Here is a 10,707-nt window from a genome sequence, read left to right on the forward strand (position 1 = left end):
CACTTTCAATGCTTGTTTTATTTACTTGTGTCTTTCCTTGCATTTTTTCCTTGTTCATTCCGACTAAAGATTTGTCCATTTTGTTTTCCTCAAAAATCAATTTTTTGTTTCATTGATTTTCTCTAAGAAGTTTTAATGATTTCTGTACAAATCTGACTGTTCTCTTTCGTTTGTATGCTTTTCATTTAATGTGTTCTTTTTTCCATTTATTTAAGGCTGAAGCTTAAAATATTGATTTGAGAGTTCTTTTTCTGGTGTAGAAACTTGGGACTATAAGCACTGTTATAAGTGCTTAGGCACAGTATAAGCACTGTTTTAGCTAAGCACTGTTTTAGTTACATTTCATAACTTTTCATATGGTTCCATATTATTCTTTTTCTTCTTTGTTTTTTGAGACGGAGTCTGGCTCTGTCACCCAGGCTGGAGTGCAGTGGCCGGATCTCAGCTCACTGCAAGCTCCGCCTCCCAGGTTCACGCCATTCTCCTGCCTCAGCCTCCCGAGTAGCTGGGACTACAGGCACCCGCCACCTCGCCCAGCTAGTTTTTTGTATTTTTTAGTAGAGACGGGGTTTCACCGTGTTAGCCAGGATGGTCTCGATCTCCTGACCTGATGATCCACCCATCTCGGCCTCCCAAAGTGCTGGGATTACAGGCTTGAGCCACCACGCCGGGCCTTCTTTTTCTTCTTTACTCTCAAGTTATTTCAGAAATTTGTTGTTTATAATAATTTCCAGATACGTTAAGATTTCTAGAAACAATTATGTTGTTGATTTCTATTTAGTTTTGTGAGGGTTGAGGAACATATATGATATTTTTTGCATTCCTTTAGATTTATTAAGACTAATTTTCTGGCCATACCTATGTGTTGATACACTATCTATCAACAGCACAGTTGTACAGTGAGGTTTAGCACTTGAAGGGATGTGAAAGCAAGTACCTCTTTCAACTTTATTTCCTAGGCAAGTCACTTGCCTCTCCCTAGTTCCTGCTCTACTAAGATCATGTGAATAGAGTTAGCAAACTAGTACTATTAAGGCCCAAGCCTGGAGTACCCACTGCAAATTTTATAGAACTCAGATCAGCATGTATTTCACTTCACACTTAAAATACACTTGTCAATCTGTTCAATCTGCTGTCATTAGGTACACCATAGTGGCATTAAAATGTAACTGCAGTAGTAGGCTGACAGGCCTTGCCATCTCTGTGAACTCCTAGATTTTGAAGACAAAATTTATTCTTTTGTTCCTCCTAGCTTGACTAAGGCTTTGGACAATTGATACGTGTTAGAAAAAACTGAAAAGGGAGATATCTGACTCCCAGCTAAAAAATACATACGTGGACTTCGAAATTTCAGGTATTTGTAATACAAGTTTATAATCATTTTCATCCAAATTACTATATAATGCAAGACTTTTTAGTAAACAACATATTTATTGGAAAAATTTCTTATACCCAACTCAATTATTACTATGTGAACAGGAGCATAAAGAAATACTTATCTACAAAATGTTAAGTTATTTACAACAAATTACTAGCCAGAAAACACTGCTTAGATTACATAATATTAATTCATTTGGATTTTGGATTGCGTGTCAGTTTCTAAAACAGACAGGCATAAAGGCAGTATAAAATGTTTAGCCACCACAACATAGACATTATTATTTGAAAACTACTCAACCCTTAATTTGGGGATATTTATTAATATCTAAGTATTTATTTTGATCATACAAAGAGTAAATATGTATTTCTCCATGTTAGGATACACTGCCATAATGTATTCCTTTTAAATAATCAAATATTGATGATATTTGATTAGATATTTAGTGGTACTTAATTAGACATAAATATTACTTGAAATTATACTGGGGGGTGCACCCAAGATGACCGAATAGGAACAGCTCAGGCCTGCAGCTCCCAGCGTGAGCAACACAGAAGACGGGCGATTTCTGCATTTTCAACTGAGGTACCGGGTCCATCTCACTGGGGCGTGTCAGACAGTTGGCGCTGGTCCGCGGGTGCAGCCCGTCCAGCAAGAGCTGAAGCAGGGCGAGGCATCACCTCACCTGGGAAGCGCAAGGGGGAAGGGAATTCCTTTTCCTAGCCAAAGGAAATTGAGACACACAACACCTGGAAAATCAGGTAACTCCCACCCTAATACTGCACTTTACCAAGAGTCTTAGCAAACGGCACACCAGGAGATTATATCCCACACCTGGCCCAGAGGGTCCCATGCCCGCAGAGCCTCCCTCATTGCTAGCACAGCAGTCTGAGATCTGACTGTAAGGTGGCAGTGAGGCTGGGGGAGGGGTGCCCACCATTGCTGGGCTTAAGTAGGTAAACAAAGCCTCCAGGAAGCTCAAACTGGGTGGAGCCCACCACAGCTCAAGGAGACCGGCCTGCCTCTGTAGACTCCACCTTTGGGGATAGGGCATAGCTAACCAAAAAGCAGCAGAAACCTTGGCAGAGGTAAATGCCCCTGTCTGACAGCTTTGAAGAGAGCAGTGGATCTCCCAGCATGGAGGCTGAGATCTGAGAACGGACAGACTGCATGCTCAAGCGGGTCCCTGATCCCTGAGTAGCCTGACTGGGAGACCTCCCCCACTAGGTGAAGACTAACACCTCACACCTCACACAGTGGGGTACACCCCTAAGACGAAGCTTCCAGAGCCAGAATCAGACAGCAACATTGGCTGCTCAGCAATATTCTATCTTCTGCAGCCTCCGCTGCTGATACCCAGGCAAACAGGGTCTGGAGTGGACCTCAAGCAAACTCCAACAGACCTACAGCTGAGGGTCCTGACTATTAGAAGGAAATCTAACAAACAGAAAGGACACCCACACCAAAACCCCATCAGTGCCTCACATCATCAAAGACCAAAGGTAGATAAAACCACAAAAATGGGGAAAAAGCAGTGCAGAAAAATTGGAAATTCAAAAATCAGAGCCCATCTCCCCCTCCAAGGGAACACAGCTCATCACCAGCAATGAAAGCTGGACGGAGAATGACTTTGACGAATTGATTGAAGAAGCCTTCAGTCGATCAAACTTCTCAGAGCTAAAGGAGGAACTACGTAACCAGTGCAAATAAACTAAGAACCTTGAAAAAAGAATGGATGAATGAATAACTACAGAGAAAACCTTAAAAGAACTGATAGAGATGAAAACCAAAACACAAGAACTACATGAGAAGTGCACAAGCTTCTGTAGCCAACTCAATCAACTGAAAGAAAGAGTATCAGCGATTGAAGATCAAATGAATGAAATGAAGTGAGAAGAGAAGTGTGGAGAAAAAAGAGTAAAAAGAAATGAACAGAGCCTCCAAGAAATATGGGATTATGTGAAAAAAACAAATCTACATCTGATTGGTGTGCCTGAAAGTGACGGGGAAAATGGAACCAAGTTGGAAAACACTCTGCAGGATATCATCCAGGAGAACTTCCCCAATCTAGTAAGGCAGGTCACATTCAAATTCAGGAAATACAGAGAACACCACAAAGATACTCCTTGAGAAGAGCAACTCCAAGACACATAATTGTCAGATTCACCAAAGTTGAAATGAAGGAAAAAAATGCTAAGGGCAGCCAGAGAGAAAGGTCAGATTACCCACAAAGGGAAGCCCATCAGACTAACAGCAGATCTCTCGGCAGAAACTCTCCACACCAGAAGAGAGTGGGGGCCAATATTCAACATTCTTAAAGAATTTTCAACCCAGAATTTCATATCCAGCCAAACTAAGTTTCATAAGTGAAGGAGAAATAAAATCCTTTACAGACAAGCAAATGCTTAGAGATTTTTTTTACCACCAGGACTGCCCTGCAAGAGATACTGAAGGAAGCACTAAACATGGAAAGGACGAATAGTTACCAGCCATTGAAAAACATGTCAAAATGTAAAATCCATCGATGCTAGGAAGAAACTGCATCAACTAGCGAGCAAAATATCCAGCTAATATCATAATGACAGGATCAAGTTCACACATAACAATATTAACCTTAAATGTAAATGGACTAAATTGTCTAATTAAAAGACACAGACTGGCAAATTGGATAAAGAGTCAAGACCTATCAGTTTGCTATATTCAGGAGACCCATCTCACATGCAGAGACACACATAGGCTCAAAATAAAGGGCTGGAGAAAGATCTACCAAGCAAATAGAAAATAAAAAGGAGCAGGGGTTGCAATCCTAGTCTCTGATAAAACAGACTTTAAACCAACAAAGATCAAAAGAGACAAAGAAGGCCATTATATAATGGTAAAGGGATAAATTCATCAGAAAGAGTTAACTATCCTAAATATATATGCACCCCAAACAGGAGCACCCAGATTGATAAAGCAAGTCCTTAGAGATTTACAAAGAGACTTAGACTCGCATACAATAAAAATGGGAGACTTTAACACCCCACTGTCAACATTAGACAGATCAATGAGACAGAAAGTTAACAAGGATATCCAGGAATTGAACTCAACTCTTCACAAAGCGGACCTAATATACATCTATAGAACTCTCCACACCAAATCAACAGAATATACATTCTTCTCAGCACCACATCACACTTATTCCAAAATTGACCACATAGTTGGAAGTAAAGCACTCCTCAGCAAATGAAAAATAACAAAAAGTATAACAAACTGTCTCTCAGACCACAGTGCAATCAAAGTAGAACTCAGGAAAAAGAAACTCAATCAAAACCGTTCAACTCCATGGAAACTGAACAAGCTGCTCCTGAATGACTACTGGGTACATAACGAAATGAAGGTGGAAATAATGATGTTCTTTGAAACCAATGAGAACAAAGATACAACATACCAGAATCTCTGGGACACATTTAAAGCAGTGTGTAGAGGAAAATTTACAGCACTAGAGGCCCACAGGAGAAAACAGGAAAGATCTAAAATTGGCACCCTTACATCACAATTAAAAGAACTAGAGAAGCAAGAGCAAACACATTCAAAAGCTAGCAGAAGGCAAGAAATAACTAAGATCAGAAAAGAATTGAAGGAGATAGAGACACAAAAAACCCTCCAAAAAATCAATGAATCCAGGAGATGGTTTTCTGCAAAGATCAATAAAATTGACAGACCGCTAGCAAGACTAATAAAGAAGAAAAGAGAGAAAAATCAAATAGACACAATAAAAAATGATAAAGGGGATATCACCACTGACCCCACAGAAATGCAAACTGTCATACTATAAACACCTCTATGCAAATAAACTATAAAACCTAGAAGAAATGGATAATTTCCTGGACACTTACACTCTCCGAAGACTAAATCAGGAAGAAGTTGAATCCCTGAATAGACCAATAGCAGGCTCTGAAATTGAGGCAATAATTAATAGCCTACCAACCAAAAAAATTCCAGGACCAGACAGATTCACAGCCAAATTCTTCCAGAGGTACAAAGAGGAGTGGGTACTGTTCCTTCTGAAACTATTCCAATCAATAGAAAAAGAGGGAATCCTCCCTAACTCATTTTATGAGGCTAACATCATCCTGATACCAAAGCCTGACAGAGATACAACAAAAAAAAAGAGAATTTTAGATTAATATTCCTGATGAACATTGATGCAAAAATCCTCAATAAAATACTGGCAAACCGAATCCAGCAGTACATCAAAAAGCTTATCCACAATGATCAAATGGGCTTCATCTCTGGGATGCAAGGCTGGTTCAACATACGCAAATCAATAAACGTAATCCAGCATATAAACGGAACCAAAGACAAAAACCACATGATTATTTCAATAGATGTAGAAAAGGCCTTTGACAAAATTCAACAGCCCTTCATGCTAAAAACTCTCAAAAAATTCGGTATTGATGGAATGTATCGCAAAATAATAAGAGCTATTTATGACAAACCCACAGCCAATATCATACTGAATGGACAAAAACCGGAAGCATTCCCCTTGAAAACTGGCACAAGACAGGGATGACCTCTCTCACCACTCCTATTCAACATCGTGTTGGAAGTTCTGGCTAGGGTAATCAGGCAAGAGAAAGAAATCAAGGGTATTCAGTTAGGAAAAGAAGAAGTCAAATTGTCCCTGTTTACAGATGACATGATTGTATATTTAGAAAACCCCATTGTCTGAGCCCAAAATCTTCTTAAGCTGATAAGCAACTTCAGCAAAGTCTCAGGATACAAAATAAAATCACAAGCATTCTAATACACCTGTAACAGACAAACAGAGAGCCAAATGATGAATAAACTTCCATTCACAATAGCTTCAAAGAGAATAAAATACCTAGGAATCCAACTTACAAGGGATGTAAAGGACCTCTTCTAGGAGAACTACAAACCACTCCTCAGCAAAATAAAAGAGGACACAAACAAATGGAAAAACATACCATGCTCATGGATAGGAAGAATCAATATTTTGAAAACGGCCATACTGCCCAAGGTAATTTATAGATTCAATGCCATCCCCATTAAGCTACCAATGACCTGCTTCACAGAATTGGAAAAAAACTACTTTAAAGTTCATATGGAACTAAAGAAGATCCCACATTACCAAGACAATCCTAGCAAAGAATAGAAGCTGGGAGGCATCACCTGCCTGACTTAGAGCATACTACAAGGCTACAGTAGCAAAACAGCATGGTACTGCTACCAGAAACAGAGATATAGACCAATGGGAGACAGAACCAGAACCCTCAGAATAATATCACACATCTACAGCCATCTGATCTTTGTAATAGGCCACAGTAAAAGCAGAAATGGGGGAAAGGATTCCTATTTACAATGAAGTAGGTGCTGGGAGAGGTGTGGGCCATGAGAGTAGAGAAGCTGAGACTGGATCCTCCTTCTCCTTATACAGAATTAATTCCAAGATGGTTAGAGGGCTTAAATGTTAGATCTAAGAGCCATGCCAAAACCCTAGAGGAGAAAACCTACAGTAATACCATTCAGGACGCAGAAGCAGGCCAGGAACTTCATATCTAAAACCACCAAAACAATAGCAACAAAGGCCAAAATGGAGAAATGAGAGATCTAGATTCAACTAAGAAACTTCTACTATGCAAAAGGGAAACTACATCAGAGTGAACAGGCAACCTGCAGAATGGAAGAAAATTATTGCAATATACTCATCTGACAAAGGGCCTAATGTCAGAAATAAATAACTCAATCAAATTTACAAGGAAGAAAAGCAAACAACTCCATAAAAAAGTGAGCCGAGGATACTTGAATGGGCAGCCTGGAAGACATTTCCTTGTGGCAGACTTACGCTGAAAATGCTCATCATCACTCACCCATCAAAGTACAAATCAAAACCACAATGAGGATACCATCACCAGTTAGAATAAAGCGATCATTCAAAGTCAAGGAAACAGCAGGTGCTGGAGGATGTGGAAATAGGAACAACACACTTATTTGGTGGGATTGTAAACTAGTTCAACCATTACTGGAAAACTGGTGTAAGCGTTCCTCAAGGGATCTAGACTAGAATACCATTTGTTGGCCATCCCATTTACAGGTGTTATATACCCAAGGGATTATAAGTGCTGCTGCTATAAAGACTGCATGCTGCGTGTATTTGTGTGGCACTATTCACAATAGCAAAGGGCCGGGAATCAACCCAGATGTCAGCTAGTAACCAGACCGTTAAAAGAAATGCATAAGCATGGAGCTACCCGCGGAATACTATACAGCCATAAAAGGATGGAAGTCTATGTCCCTTTGCTTGGCTGACACATGGATATAGGGTGAGAGCCATCATTCTCAGCAAAACTATAAGAACAGAAAGAAATAAATACCACATGTTCCTCACTCCTTGGTGGGAGATTGAACAATGGGATCCACTTGGACACATAAAGGTAACATCACACAAGCTCCTATTGCCAGAATTAGAAATTGAAGTAGAAGAGGATAGCGATGGAATGCTCACCTAAATATAAATGTGGGGTCATCGTTATACAGGGCATGTATATATATGTAAACAAACCACTAAGCACATGCCACCTCTGGGACTTAAGTATAACTAAAAAAAAAAAAAATTATAAATAAAACATTATTTGAATAAAATCCTATATAGTTATATGAATTCTTAGCCTTTTCATAGTGCTTACATCCACAAGGAGCTTGAGAATTCTTAAAATAAGGCCATAGATTTATAGAGATCTATTTCTTATAGTTTATTTTAGTTGACACATTGTGATAGTATATATTTATTGAATTATAATTTGACATTTTAGAACATATCCATGTGGTATGGTGATCCAGTCAGGATAGTCAATTATACATCCATCACCCTCCCATTACTTGTACATCGTTTTCTTTGTGGAACATTTAGGCCTTCATATCTTCATGTACATAATGCTCTGTACCTTAGCAATAGAAGCATAGTCCTCTAGCTACTGATAAAACAGCAAAGGATTCTTCTTCTTATCTCATTTATAACTTGCATGCACTGTGGCCAGCCTCTACTTGTTTCCTTCTCCCTCCCAGTCTAATGAAGCCTCTTCTACTATATCTACTTCTATGATACTGGCTTTTTTTTTTTTTTTCTTCCTTCCAGATTTCCTTATGAGTAAGATCATGCAGTTTTGTGTTTCTGTGTCTGGCCTATTTCAATTCAGCATGAGGCATATCTCCAAAGTTAGATCAGTGTAATAAAGGATATTTATAACCCTGTTTATTTGCAGCATGATTTCTAATGGCAAAAGAATGGGAATCAACCTAGGTGTTCAACAGTGGAAGAGATGGATAAAGGAAATGTAAGGCCCTATATACCACACAATTAATTATACTATTAATACTCTCAAAATAGTCAGAATTATGCTAATTGCTGAGATAGACATAAATGGAAATATGTCATAAAGTCTAAATGAGTTTTATACTTTCATTTTATTTTTATTTAAAGAACTAATTTTTCTAGATGATAATGAAGCAATTTGCCACATGCTCCACACATATAGTTAATTAATGGAAGATTGATAATTTAAAAGTGTATCCCAGCAAATACCTATAACAATTCTACATCTTTTCCACATGCTTACATACCCAAGATTAATTCTGTACCAAAAATAGAAGCTCAAATGCCATTTGGTCCATTGAAGTACTAGACCAATGCTTCTCAGATAGAAACATCATATTTATTCCAGCATCATGTATTTAGATATAAAATATACAGAATAGATAGTAATTATTTGAAGCTACACAACAAACAAAATTTCCCCAATCATATAAATATATCCTGTGTGTATATTTGTCATGGCAGTTTCAAAGCAATCATTTAGGTAACGTTAGACAGTAGAATGTGTGATTTTCACATTTCATTTTGGAAATAATAATAGATTCATAGAAAATTACAAAGTAAAAGAAACTACCATCAGGTAGACAGGCAGCCTGCAGGAGATGGAGAAAAGTTGCGAAATCTACTCTACATCTGACCAGAGGCTAGTATCAGGAACCTGCAAAGACTCAAACAAATTTACAAGAAAAAACAAACAAACCCCATCAAAAGAAATTAGAGCCCAAAGGATATGAACAGACATTTCCCTCAAAGAGACATTCATACAGCCAACAGACACACTTGAAAAAATGCTCATCATCACTGGCCATCAAATGCAAATCAAAACCACAATGAGATACCATCACACCAGTTAGAATAAAGCTGATCATTCAAAGTCAGGAAACAACAGGTGCTGGAGAGGATGTGGAGAAATAGAGACACTTTTACACCTGTGGTAGGATTGTAAACTAAGTTCAACCATTATAGAAAACAATAAGTGATTCCTCAAGGATCTAAAATTCGATATACCATATGACCCAACCATCCATGCTGGGGATATGCAAAGGATTATAGAATATACTGCTATAAAGACCGCATACTGCGTATGTTGCGTATAATGTAAAGACTTGGGGATCAGCCCCAAATGTCCATCGGTGACGGATTGGATTAAGAGAATGTGGCACATATACATCAGGATACTATGCAATGCTTAAAGGGATGAGTTTTAAAGTCCTTTGGCAGGGACATGGATGCGGCTGGAGCCATCATTCTTGTGAGCTATCACGGAACAGAAGGCCAAACACGCGTAATTTCTCATCATGGGTGGGGACACAGACAATGAGATCCACTTGGACTCAGGAAGAGACATCACACAGGGTATATCCTTGGGGAGAGGGAGAGTGTGCATTTGGGAGTTATACCTGATGTAAAATGGCAAGGTTGATGGAGTGCAGCGACCAACATGGCACAAGAGTATGCATATGTAAAACCTGCATTATGCATACCCCTCAGCAAAGTATAATAATAATAAATTAATTTTAAAAAAAGAACACAAAGTTAATACCAGGAAGTCCTGGGTATGTTTTACATCTTATAGCTACTGTACTATATCAAACTTGAAAATTGGCGTGGCATAATGGCTAGGTACAGTTCTATATCATTTCATCACATCGTAGACCTAGGGGTAAATCCACCACACTATAAAAATGGAACCATTCCATGCTTAAAGATCTCTCATGCTACCTTTGTAGTCTTTGCCCTCTGCGTTCTGCGGTTTCCTGAGTCATGACTGACCATCCAGTTTTCTCACGTTTCTACGGTTTAGCTGTTACCATAATGTTCTTCGTAGAATCATATAGTATGTAGTAGCACTTTGGGGAATTATCTTTTTTCTATCTTATTATAATGCCCATGCAGGATACATTCAGCTCTTATGTGTACCATAAGTCATTTTTGTTGTTGTTGTTGTTGTTAA

The sequence above is a fragment of the Papio anubis genome, chromosome 6 (genome assembly GCF_008728515.1).
Source record: "Papio anubis isolate 15944 chromosome 6, Panubis1.0, whole genome shotgun sequence".
NCBI classification, from domain to species: domain Eukaryota; kingdom Metazoa; phylum Chordata; class Mammalia; order Primates; family Cercopithecidae; genus Papio; species Papio anubis.